The 13,488-nt window shown below is 41.3% G+C and overlaps 1 long non-coding RNA gene across 1 annotated transcript; it reads right to left on the reverse strand.

The window, feature by feature from the left end:
* Positions 1-3,930: 3,930 nt before the first annotated feature.
* LOC140688928 (uncharacterized) lies at positions 3,931-10,408 on the reverse strand. The gene is made up of 3 exons (XR_012063751.1): positions 10,275-10,408; positions 6,634-6,843; positions 3,931-4,131 (listed from the first exon to the last, which is right to left on the reverse strand). It is a non-coding gene; the product is annotated as an uncharacterized lncRNA (long non-coding RNA).
* Positions 10,409-13,488: the final 3,080 nt, after the last annotated feature.

Consider the following 13,488-nt stretch of genomic DNA (forward strand, 5'->3'; position numbering starts at 1 on the left):
CTCGAAGCAATTCACTCTTGCTTGGTCTGCATTGTGGCCAATATAGCCTCACACGGTGATAAATCACCTCCATATTGTTTTTTTGAAAAGTTAGTTAATTGTTGAAATACCCTTTCCAACGCATAAAGCATTGATCCTTACATTTGAAGGGCCTGTGAACAGGGTCTCTCTAAGGCAGGAGGGGAGGTCTTGGTTAGGTAGAGGGCTGCCCAACACAAGATCCTGACAGCTCAGCCTTGACCTGGGAAGGGGACCAAGAGCAGGGTGGAGAAAGACAATAGTCGTCAAAATCATCCCTCGCCTGCCCAGGAATCCTCGACCTGGCAGGATTTTTGCAGTCCCTCTCATTTCTTTCTAGGGACAAACTCTCCTCATTTTAAGGGACTAAAGTTCAGGATGAAAGAATTTTTGTTCAATGTATATACTTTCCAGTGACTGACATGCCCTCTTTTAACTTTAATTAGAAGCCAAACTGAATAAAATACTTGACTTTGACATATCATAGTGATTTTAGAAGACTTTTCAACTCCAGTAAAATATGAAACAGTCATTCAAAAGGCCATTAGCATGGCCTCCCACCACCTCTTGGGCACAGGGAAAGACAAAATTACTCACAATAGTAATCATGCCACAAATCAATTACTATTTAGGATTATTTCGACTAAACTTAACCACAAAATGCCTCACATCCACTGAACCACAATCTTAACTGTGGATTTTTGCAAAAATAAGCCATGCCTTATAATACACACACTCTCACACACACATCATGGGCTATTAGCTGAGAGGCGATCATTTTCTTAAACAGCATATATCATTCACACAGAGCCAAGGTATAATTTGAATGCAACAGAACAAGATTTTCCTTAGCTTCACATAAATTGGAGTGGGAGATAATAATGCTTTCTATTTTTTCCCTATGCAACAAGAGAAGTAAGCATTTAGCTCTAAAAAACAACAACACACACACACACACAAACTCTCAAAGTGTTTCCAATTTAAATACATTATACTTAATGCAGTTTCTAAATTTTAACTGTTTCTGATTCTTTTAACTGTTCAGGGAAAGCATACCAAGATTTTGAGATTTCCCAGTTGAACGGAAATCAAGCCCACAGGCATCAGCAAAAGCAGGGCGTCGCTGGCCCTCTCAAAAGCACCTCTGAGCCTCCAGGTTTCCCTGCTGAAACTGCATCCCACTGTCAAACCCAAACACCTAAAAATTAAAATTTCAATCCAGTAAAATTACTTCAATAAACCATCTTCTGAGAAGGAGAAGGAGAAAGAATACCTGAGTACAAGTTTTAGGTAAACCGTCTTTTACACACAGATAATTTTACACTGGACTGCAGTAGTGTTTCACTTGCTACTAAGATCTATTTTTATAAGCGCTAAGAAAAATCAGATGCTTTGGGGAAGAATAAACAAGGACATCCTAAATTAAGGTGCATAAATAATTTCACATTTTCTACTTGAGCGTCTAATGTGTGTATTTCATTGTCTTTCACATTGTCTACAAAGGTGCAAACTACTGTTTCATATCCTGCGCCTGTTCGGATACTGCTGTACGGTTAAAAATGGCAGCCCCTGTCTTCTTGATTAAGTAATGTTTGGTTCTGTGCCTCCTGGATTTCCTCATCTCAGATTTTGCTCAGTTCCTCAGTTCCTATTTCATTCTTGCCCGTAAGTCTGTAACTTTTGGCTTATTCTCATTGGGAAAGTTACTCTCACTTTATCTGTACTAATACATTATAGGATGTCTGTTTATAGCCTGGTATTTCTTTAGACTACTGATTTGTCTAACCATGAAAAATGACTTTAAAGATACTTCTTTAGCAAATGAAAATGACCCTCCCTTAAGATCACAGGTTCAGTGGGGTAGCCATGAGGGCAGAAAGATGAATGCTTAGAATAATCCATTTTACTAGAAGTTCTAGAAATCTTTATTTTAAATAAATGTATGCTATTAGGCAGAAGATTCTAGCTCTAAGCCCACAGGAAGAAAAAATTGTTCTCTCTTATCTTCTCTTGAATGCTTCCACAACGTTTCTCCGACCCCTGTGTTTTAGTCCAAGGATATGTTGGGAGCCATCTTCACAGTAGCACCAAATACGGACTTCAAGGGGAAGAAAGCCACATTTGGGAGATCTACACTTCTCTACAGACGTTAGATGTGTCAGCAGACTGTGCCTCTGAGCAAGCTATGAAGCTCAGAAACTCTGCTAATAACTTGAGACCTTGAACTTTACTGTTCTGAGTTTCTATGCCATTTCACCTTTGAGTCTTCTCACTTATTTATAAAATTGAACTGTTTTATAAATAAATTCTCAGCCTGCCTAGTGTTGATATTATGGGCATGAAGATGCAATATCCATGAAATTATTCTGAATTACCTAAAACATGACTTTCACTCATTCAACAAATACTTATTGAGCACATTCTTCCTCCCTGGTGCTGTGTTGGGTTCTGGGAATAGAACTGTGGCCATGACGGACGTAGCCTCTGGTCTCAGAGGTACGACATGAAGTATCGCTCCTCATATCATTGGTATTATTTCTGTAACATCTGTTATTACCACTACTACCATAATATTGGTAGATATTTAAAGAAATTGCTATTGTTTGTGTAACCATCAACATCCTTTATGCTAGGGTATTTGAGACATCATCATTATCAAATGATTATCATCCTTACATAATTTTATAATTTTTAATTATTAAATTCACCTCCAAAACATTTGGTGATTTTGTAGACAGTGAGGCAAGCACCCTCAACCCCATGAGTTAGTTCGAGCTTTTGCTTCTAATTGGATTCACATTGTACATCTCTGCCTGACATCTTGTGAGAGTCAGGACCAACCAGAACCATACACAGGAAGAAGATAGAACAATCTCGAAGGAGATCAGATGTCAGATCTGTACAAATGTATTCAGCTCTAAAGTCAAAGCTCTTCCAGCTTTAGCCAACAGTTGTGTTCTCTCACTGGCTCCTTAGCATGTGAGATTCCTTAATGTGACTCAGTCCACATGCAATTGATCAATAAGGAATTGTTGTCATTTTAGCACGGACCTCATGCTGGTAAATTGGTGACTTTTCCAGGGTGACAAAGTTCTGACAGGCTTAGGAGCCAGTCTTTTCACAATTAAATCAAAGTCTTCGTGATACTGAAGATCTTCAGGAGAAGGCTGAAGCCAAGCAGAAATTCCTTCTACAGGAAGAGGTTGCTATAGTGGCTTCAAGAATGGTGACATTTTGCAGGATGTCAGCTGTTCTGGGACATAAACTGCATCAGAATGAGCTGGAAAATGTGTTAAAACACAGGTGGCCAGGCTCTTCCTCCTTCTCCACCCCATCCCCAGGGCTTTGTGGTTCAACGGGACTGAAGGATGGCCTGAGAATCTGCATTGGAGGCTTATGTTCCTGGTCTGAGGGCCACACCTTGAGAGCCAGTGGACTGTGTCTAGCCACCTGCGGAAGCTGCAAATGCCGATGCAGAATTTGCAAGTTTTTCCTATGTCACAAAAATTGAGGGATGAGGAAGATGACCTCCAGATTATATGTTTTATGTTGATGCAACTGGTCTCTATCAGAAGCGAATGTCTTCAAGGACGTCCATCTTGAGGGAGGAAACAGGAGCCCTAGAGATAAGGCCGCTGTGATGCCTGCACTGTGAATCTAGATACGAATGCCAGCGGAGACTTAACTGCGCTAGTATCTTAAGCGGTTGCTGTTGTTTTTGTTACTTCTAATTACAAAGCTTTATAGGTTTTGAGTGGTCCTCTTTAATCTGATTTTTTCCACTAGTCCTGTAGATTTTACCATGTGATTTTGCAGAATATAAGGTTTTTCAGAAACACAAATATGGCATTAGAGTAGAATACAATTAGATAATTAAAGTAATTAAACAAGTGAGAATGAATAATACAAAAATAGTGTTACATCTTTATTAGAGCTATATAAGGAAATTCTTATCAAATCCAGTGACAATGACCCACAAATAGAAGACAGAGAAGAGCCAGCAGGTGGAGGTGGAGCTGATGACCTGGAAGTCCTGCCGACCTGATAGGTTCTCGTTGTAAAACTGAGTGAAACGTCTTCCCTGAATTTGTCAGAACACCTCCAGCAGCCGAGCTGGACCAGCGCGCAGTGTTGAAGTGCAGGGGATTAAAAAGATGCGAGGCGGGGACAGAATAGTTTCAGGTATTTTGCTGATAAAACAAAACCCTTAGTCTTCCCATAAATTAAACAAGCCTGCTCTCCTTGACATATTTTGAACATTGCTCATGTTTCCAAGTGTTTCCCTTTGGGGTGCTCTGTCTAAGCCTCGTCTTGCCAACCAGGTCACATTCTGTTCACGGGAGACACCCGTTCATTCTCCATGGAAACAGGTCAGGTGAAGGCGCTGCTGGGAGGCTGTGAGGAGGAAGGGAAGGAGGGGCAGTGCTGGGGGCAAGTGAGGAGAGAGCTCGCAGGGGAGGGTCCCCGAAGTACCAAGGTTTGGGGTCTTGTACCCTGGGTCCTGACAAAAGCCTTGTTATGTGTGCACTTTCCCTGTATGAATGAAGCAAAAGTGCAGCCCCCTAATGTTAAAGTTAGAGGAAAAAAAGACATGGTTGTCATTCCTAATCTGTGTGGCTTGAATCCCAGGTTTTCTGTGTTCTCTAGCCCATGGAGGGGATGGTGAGGGGCCCCCAAGTCTACAGGAAGTGGGTCTCTGCAGTGCCATTAGCCCTTCAGTAGTTTGCCTTGTCACCTAAATGTAGCTGTAGGGAGAATTTATCCTTAGGCCAAGATGTAAGACTGTGCTGATGTTTTAATCCTAGGAAAGCCTTCAGTAGATGATTTGGCTAAATCAGACTATGTGGAAATTGAATGCAAACTTGCTGAGAATGCATTTCTCAAGAGAGCACAGGTGGAGGAATTAAAGGCAGAAATGTCTGGTGAACTGGTGTCTGCCAAGTCGTCCAAACAGAACTTACTAGTCAAACCAGAAACCAGGTCCTTAGATGACGAAGCGAGGCTCCCCACCCCCGCCATGGCTTTTATTAAAAAGCCCGCAGTCCTGTTCTGGTGGGGAGATACTCCTAGGTTTGGAGAAAAGGAGTAGATGGAGTTCTGACTTAATTAAAATGTTCATTTTAAGTGTACCAGCTCCTGCGGTGATGACAGCCAACAGGTCACCAGACGGAAGTGAACTGTGTGACAACTGTCTGGACGAACAGTTTACTGTGGGAACCCCGAGGTTATGGGATGGTTGCAAATGCAGTGTGCTCCCAGTCTGCTGTAGCTTTAATCAAACCTCCCTGAGGCTAGCCAATTTTTAAGCAACTGGAATGCAAGACAATTTACCTGCAGGTATGGAGTGTAATTAGAACCCGTGTTTCAGAAAGTATTTTGTATCTTGATAGACTTTGGTGCCTCTATTTGGCACACCAGTTCCCAGGGTTTACAGCAGCAGTTTGCAAACAGCAGGGCACACTAGAATCACCTGGAAGGCTGCCCTAGCTCACCCCCAACCAACTCCTTACCCCCCAGTTTCCCCCAGATGGAGCAGGCCTGACTGAGGCCCTAATATTTGCATTTCTAACAACTTGTAGGGTGATGTTGAAGCGGCTGATTCCAGGACCACACTTTGAGAACCATGTTTACACAGAAAACAAGCAAACAAACAAACAAAGGTGGGCGATGGGGTGGTGAGAACATCCACCAGGCGCTGTAGGAGGGGCATGCGGCCCTTCTAACCAGCTGGCAGAATGACCAAGCCAAGCCACTTGGTTTTAGTTGGGTTGACTTAATGGCTTCTTACAACTCCTGTTTGAATTATTGTGTGAAAATTACTGGTAAGCAGAGAATTTGGCCTAGAGGCACTGGTTAATGGTACTTTATCAATTCTTCCTGCCTGATCGGAAATGTTTTGCCATAGAATACTTAAAGGGAAAAATGAAATCTAAGTTGTCATTATCGACCAATTGTTTCATAATCAGCACACACTCACATTCAACTTCAGAATCTACAGGGTGTATCTCAGGAAGGAGAGTGGATTGTCCGGTCTGGGTGGACCACGGGGCTATTCTCCATCACATTCTCCATCACAGAAAACCGCCCAGATCCCCTGCTGCCCACACGGTTTGCCTGGGACGTTTTCCTCTGATTTAGCCTGAGCTGCTTTGCTTCAGGACTGTTGGTCTAGGGATTTTAAGGACTAGGAAGGCTCATTGATTATTTCCTTGTAGATTATGTCGCATGTGTTAAAAGCCACTAAGCAGTAAGTTCTGGAAAATCTCACTTGCCAGAGGAAAGGCAGCAACACTTAAATCTCGTGTTTCAGGAGAGGAACAGAAAAACAGCAGGTAACTGGGAAGAATCTAGAAACCAGTACTGACTGTGTTTTATGTGCATGGATTAACTACTCTCCCTCTGAACCATCCTCCTTCTGAAATGTAAGTCAAGTCCGCTTCCGGGTCATGTTAGGGTAGGATGGGGGTGGATTAGAGCCTCAGCTGAGATATTGATGATAAAATTTAAAAAATGTGTAATAAAAATAAACATTAACAGTCACACATTTATGCACATTTTAAATAAATTTTAAGTTTCAAAACAGAATAATGTTGAAGTAATTCTCGGGCTCCTTACCCACAGGCAGCGTGTAGCATTTCTTAGTAACGTAACTCCACTGGGCATCCCAGCTTTCCGTCAGATGGTCATCCCACAGAAGTGAACGGGTCTCCCCGGTTTCCTATATGGAGCCGTTTGGACATCCTTCCAGGAAACCGGTCTGAAATATCATTTTATCGTTTATCTTCAGCTGATCCTGGACAAAGATGCGAATGGTGACTAGCTCCTCTTTTAGAGACACCAACAGAGAAATGTATCAGTTTAGAAATGAGTACCCAGGCATTTTGGTGCTCTTCCCTGCTTTTTTGGGCATCATTTTCTGGGACAGAGAAGCACTTACTTGGGGTTAAAATCTGCTACAAAGCCAAAACCTTTTGATGGAAGGGAAAAGACGTTAAGTTTGCTGATAGATAAAATTTTTTTTCTATAATTTTCACTACAATTCCAACCCTATATAAAAGTCTTCTCATTTCTGCAGAATGATTTCCTCTCACATTTGGAAAAGGATACTCTAAATATTACATAATGTGGTGCATTTAGAAGATGACGTGAGCAAAGTCTTACAAACTGGAACATATTTATGAGAACGATCAAAGCACAAGCTCAATGCACTTTTGACTTAAATTACCTTTGTACTAAGAAAAGAAACCGTTTAGGCTGATATGAAGAATATTGATTTTCAATACAGTAGAACTAATTACCTATCAATTTTAAATAACACATTCTGTGCAAGCTGATGATTGCTTATAACAATAAGAAAATTCCCTGTCATCCAATTTTAATGATTTCTTTAAGCACCAAAAAGTTGATTTCTGAGTGTGATGGTGACATTGCTGAATTAGCCTTTTAAATGTCATATCAGGAATAAAAAGCAAATATTAACTTTCATTTGAACAGCACTTTACATATTTTTATAAACAGTTTTGAGATACAATTCACATACCATACAATTAACTCATTGAGTGTACACAATTCAGCCGTTTCTAGTGTGTTTACAAATATATGCAGCCATCACCACAGTCAATTTTAGAACATTCTGACCACTTCAAAAAGAAACTGTATCCTTTAGCTATCATCCCTCTACACCCCCCCATCCCCAAACCCCTCAGCCCTTAATCAACCACTAATCTACTTCCTGTCTCTGCAGAGTTCCCTACTCTGGACTTTCATATGAATGAAATTCCATAGTATGTGGGCTTTTGTGCCTGGCTTTTTTTAACGAGTAGAATGTTTTCAGAGTTCATTCACCTTGTAGCACGTGCAAGTAGGATTCTTTCTTACGCCCCCAAAATATTCCTTTGTGTGGATGTATCATATTTTGTTCACCCATTTGTCTGTTGGACATTAGGGTTGCTTCCAGCTTTTGGTTATTATAATGCTGCTATAAGCATCCATGTAAAAGTTTTTGTGCAAATATATATTTTCATTTTTCTTGGATACATACCTAGGAATGGAATTGCTGGTTCATATGGTAACTGTGTTTAATCATTTGAGAAACAGCTAGAGTGTCTTCCAAAGCGGCTGCCCCACTTTACATCCCCTGCAGGGTGTGACTTCTTTACATTCTCACCAAACTTGTTACTGCCTGACTTTTTGATTCTTGCCATCCTAGGAGGTATAAAGTGGTATCTTGTAGTGGCTTTGATTTGCATTTCCTTCATGACTAATGATGTCAACACCTTTTTATGTGCTTATTGACCATTTGTATATTTTTCTTGGAGAAATGTGTATTTTGATCTGTTGCCCATTTTTAAATTGGGTTGCCTTTTTATTGAGTTGTAACAGTTCTTTATATATTTCAGATACAAGTGCCTTATCAAATAGTCGGCAACCATTTTCTCCCATTTCTGCAAATATTTCACTGTCTCGGTGTCCTTGAAAGCACAAAAGTTTTTAATTCTAATGAAATAAAAATTTTTGTTGTTGTTGCTCTTACTCATGCTTTTGGTGTAATATCTAAGACTCCTCTGCCAAGTCCAAGGTCATGAAGAATTATCTTTATATTTTCTTCCATAAATTTTGTAGCTTTACGTTTTCTTAAAATCTGAATTTCGTATGTGGTGTGAGGTAAAGGCTCAATTCCACTCTTTTGCATGCAACTATCCAATTATCTAGCAACATTTATTAAGAATATTCTTTTCCTATTGAATGTTTTAGAAGCTTTGTGGAAAAATAGTTAACCATAGGTTTAAGGGGCTCTCAGTTCTATTCCATTGATCTACACGTTTATCCTTGTGCCAGAACCACACCTTTGTGATTATTGTTGCTTCCTGCTAAGTTTTAAAGTCAGAAACCTGAGTCCTCCTACTTTCTTCTCCTTTTTCAGGATCGTTTTGGGTATTTGGAGTCCCTTGAAATTTCACATTAATTTTACAATCAGCTTCTCGATTTTTACAAAGAAATCAGCTGGGATTCTGATAGAGATTGTGCTAAATCTGTAGATCGGTTTGGGGAGTGTGGCCACCCTAACGTCTTAATTTTACTTCTGATCCATGAATGTGGGAGGCTTTTCCATTTATTTAGATCATCTTTAAATTCTTCCAACAATGTTCTGTAGTTTAACAATGCTATTGCAAAAGGAATTTTCTTGTTTCAAATTGTCCATTGCAAGTGTACAGAATGACAATGGATTTTTTTTGTAGATGGCCCTTATATCCTGTAACTTTGCTGAGCTCATTTATTAGCTCTACTCAGTTTTTAGTGAATTTCTTAGAATTTGCTGTATAGAAGATCATGTAATCTTAAAACAGATAATTTTACTTCTTCCTTTCCAATAATCCTTTCCGTTTTTCTTCAGGAAAGGCTAGAGCAGTGGAGCTTCTGCTGTAGCCAGAAAAACCAGAATCTGGCTCAAGAGTTGGTTATGTAGAGATAAAATTCCACAAACAGTTATAGAGATACCACAAGATCAAGGGCAGTTGATCTCCAGTACTTGACTGGTCCACAGGAATGTGACGGGAAGGGGACAGAGCACACACAGTGGAGGGGTAACAAGAGGGCAGCCTACAAGGAGGAGGGGGGAAAAGGGAAGTCCGGTCAAGACGCCTCCGTGGGCCAAAGCTGTTCCAGGTCAGCACGTTGAAGACTCAGTGGATTGAGTCCAGGGGCATTTCGTAGGCAGACAGGGACATGGCAGAAGAAAAACAAAATGACAGAAAGAACCAGGAAGGAGAGGCCTCAAATTGTTCTGTAGCTATTCCAATAACCCATGGTCAGGTTCTGAGTATGTTGAAGCTTTTGTGGATTTTCCTTGGGAATTTTAGGAAAAGATGTAAATAGATGTATTTCAGTTTTGCCAGGTCATCAATATGCTTATCTTTTTTAAAAAGCATCTTACATCCAGATATCCAGCTTTTCTATTAAATATTTTTAAAATTTGTTACCACAACCTATTTCTTCTCTTTCTGCCCTTTTATCTCTCATCTTTTCCTCTTTCTCAGGATATTATCTATAGTGTGTTATTTAAAAAGGATTCCCTCACAGCCCCAACAAAACAGGGGAGAGGAAGGAAAAACCATTTTTATTTTAAATGTGATCTCTTACTGGTGGGAGACGCCAACGTTCGTCACTCCATGCTAGTCACCACAGGCTAAATATGTAGTAAACCCACGTGGTTCACGAGAAACAGCAACTAGAATTGAAGGAAAAGCTGCCGCTACCTGAAATATGTGGTCCCACCCTTCAGTTTGCGCCAGGAACTGTGCAGCGTCTGAGAGTTTGCCCTCCTTGTGAGCTAGACGTTAGCGGTTTCATAGACGCTGCTAGAACAGAGGCTGCTCTGGGTCACGCCATGAAGGACGGTTTCCATGACAACAGTGGCAGCAACCAGAGTATCGGCGTTTTCGCTTTGGTTCCCACGCCCCAGTTTCCACAGAGTGCTAAGAGGTTCCCAGGCACCTGCGCACGCAGTGGGTTGTGACACAGAACTGGATTCTTGAGCCTGGGGAGGCTTCATCTTTCAAAATGAGTAGTAAATGCGCATGCTCTTCCTGGTTCCTAAAAGAGACGCTATTTTGTCTTCTGAGACTTTTAGCAAGTTTTCCCCGTGCTCCAGAAGGACACACTATTCCTTTTTTCCAGGTCTGTTCACTATATGAACATCCTTGAAAAGATCGTCTGGAACAAGAGGCAGTCAGAGCCTTGCTTGCAAGATATGTAGAATCACAAGAGACCCACAAAGACTTGTCTCCCAACCGTCTGTTGGCAAAAACCAGTTTATAAATGTTTGAAATTCATACTGCCACTTCTTAGAGAAATGATATTGCCCCTAGTGGTTAGAATAATAGTCTCGATGATATGGAAGCGTGGTACCATTGGACTCAACCATTAACTGCAGGAAGGTTCCTGTAGGAAAATGCCTGGAGATAAAAGAGCTGGGGCGACAGTGATGAGGTAGAAAGAGACGGGTCCCAGGCTACCACGCTTTGTCGGATTGTGCATTCATGACATGTTATGCTTAGGGTATTATAGCCATAGCAAACCAGAGGAGGCATCAGTAAGGAAAATAATTTCTCGAATGTTAGAGATTTAAACTGGTCATTGTGTCCCACTTCTGATCCTAATAATGACAAATTGCTATGACCTTGCCATTTGCAGGACCGTTACTACATGCCAGGCAGGATGCTGACAGATAAGAGTGTATATATACATAGTTTGTATGCATCTAAGTTTCTGTGCATATATGCGTATTTATCCTACATACATACACTACATAAACATGTGTGTATGTGTATATATTCAATTCTAACAGTCCCACACGGTAAGTATTGTTATCCCTATTTTACAGATGAAATAACTGAGCCAGGAGCAGTGAAGTGACTGGTTCTACAGAAGCCAGCCACACACACCTCACGTTTGTCTTCCTCCCAAACCCATATTCTTAAGCCCTGCCTCATTCTACCTCCCTGCCAAGAAGCATGGACTTAGACATCCTTTGCCTTCTGTAGCCTGACTTTAGCATCCTCATGATGATTTATTTATGCTTTGCTGGCACAGCTCTGACAGAGCCAATCTTTTCCACTAACAGCAACAACAAAAAATGATGGAAACTGCTAGACAGTTTCCTTCCACTATGTGCTCCCTCTGTTGGGCATCTACACAATCAGGACTTCTCAGGAGGATCAATAAGGCCTAAGAAGGCCCAGAGGACCCCTGAAGGGCAGCTGTCTAGGAGGCAGAGCACACCCTCTCACACTGAGTCCACTTCCCACCCTCTTTCCATCCATTCTGCCCTCGTATTCTGCAACAGGGATCCTGGTGGGCGAGATCGTTGTTGTGAGAGAGCTGATAAAATTCTCCCTGACGACAGAGCTGAAACGGAGCTGGAAGGAACCTCTTTTCCCCGCTGGTCCGGGAGGCCCTCTCATTAGGCCCGAGGTTAAGTCGGAAGCTGGAATCCTTCACAAAGAGGCTGAATTTCCACAAAGGGCACTCCGAGCACCTCAATGCTGGGGCTTCCTCAAGCGGTCCTGCAGGCCAGGGCAGAGAGCAGGGGTGAGTTCTGGTCCTACTGGGGACCGTCCATCTCTGCAATGGTACTGCAGTCGACAGCGACCCAGCCTCCAAGCCAAATGTTAGCATGAATCGTCTGATGGGCTTTTCTTCTGATTTGAATATTTACCTAAAGGGAAAGCTTATCATGAAAAGCTTTCTATTGGAAAGAAAATCATTGCCTGAGATGGAGATTACTGATTCTGAAAGTATTATCCTTAGAGCTCCTGTTTCAGAGGTCACCAAGATGCCTGTTAAAATGTAAATTCTTAGGGTCTACTGAATCAGAATATGCTGGAATATCAGAATCTGCATTTTTAACACAAATTGAAGAGGTTCTTTTGCACGTGAAAGTTTGAGAAGTGCTGACTTAGTTTATTTTCAGATTCTTCGCTATAATTTAAATGCGATATTTCAAGTTCTGTATTTGTATGTACCTGTTTTGTTTAATAAGGAGAGATTTCCCCTCTCCAAGTGACTAAGTATACCCAAGGGAGAGTGGTTTTAAAATTACTCTCTATAATACCACAATTATAAATTAAATTACATCCTTCTTAAACTCTCCTGCTTTATATTTTTTAGTTTTTTTTTTTTGATGTAAGTGGCTGACACATGGTCTCTCTCAGATTTCAACCTTAATTTCCACCAGTAATGTTGGACTTGACACTTCCTTGGAGGATAAGGTGGTTGGTGCAAAATCTAATCTAATGGACGGGCACATTAAATCTCAACAGATCCAGTTCAATATTCTGTAAGGGTAGCTGGCATAGAGCCTAAAAGAAAACGCTTAGCCATCTCTGAGAAGAGAAAGGTTTGTACTGGAAATGTTGTAATGCCCTGTGATTGTTCCAAGATGTCTTATTTATTACTGCTCACTCATCCGCCATCATAGTTGTGATGTTTTAAACAGATTTTGCATCTTAGGCAAAGGAAAAGTGTGGAAGAGGGGTGGGGACTTTAATTTTCATTATTGAATGGAGAAGTTCATGGTTTAACCCTATGCCCTGCTTACTAAAACTGAATGGCAAGAGGCCATCCACGTTTATGGAAAGGACTCTTGACTTGGCAAGAACACTGAGTTTGACCTCAAAGAGGAAATGAAAGACCTGAGTTTTAAGGGAAGTTGATTGAGAACGGCTGGTTAGGCTCCTCTAGGGAGATGAGGTGCATAGAAGCAAGATGGATGGCTTGTTCGTTTTCTGGAGGTGCTATGACAAAGGACCGTAAACTGGGTGGCTTAAACAACACAAGTTTGTCTCAGAGTTCTGGAGAGTGAATGGCCCAGACCAAGGTACTGACAAGGCCATGTTTTCTCCAAAGGCACTAGAGCTCACCACGCCACTCTGCTGGCTGCTGGTACTTCTGTGGCTTGAAGCAGCTAAC

The sequence above is a fragment of the Vicugna pacos genome, chromosome 24, assembly GCF_048564905.1.
Source record: "Vicugna pacos chromosome 24, VicPac4, whole genome shotgun sequence".
Taxonomy (NCBI): domain Eukaryota; kingdom Metazoa; phylum Chordata; class Mammalia; order Artiodactyla; family Camelidae; genus Vicugna; species Vicugna pacos.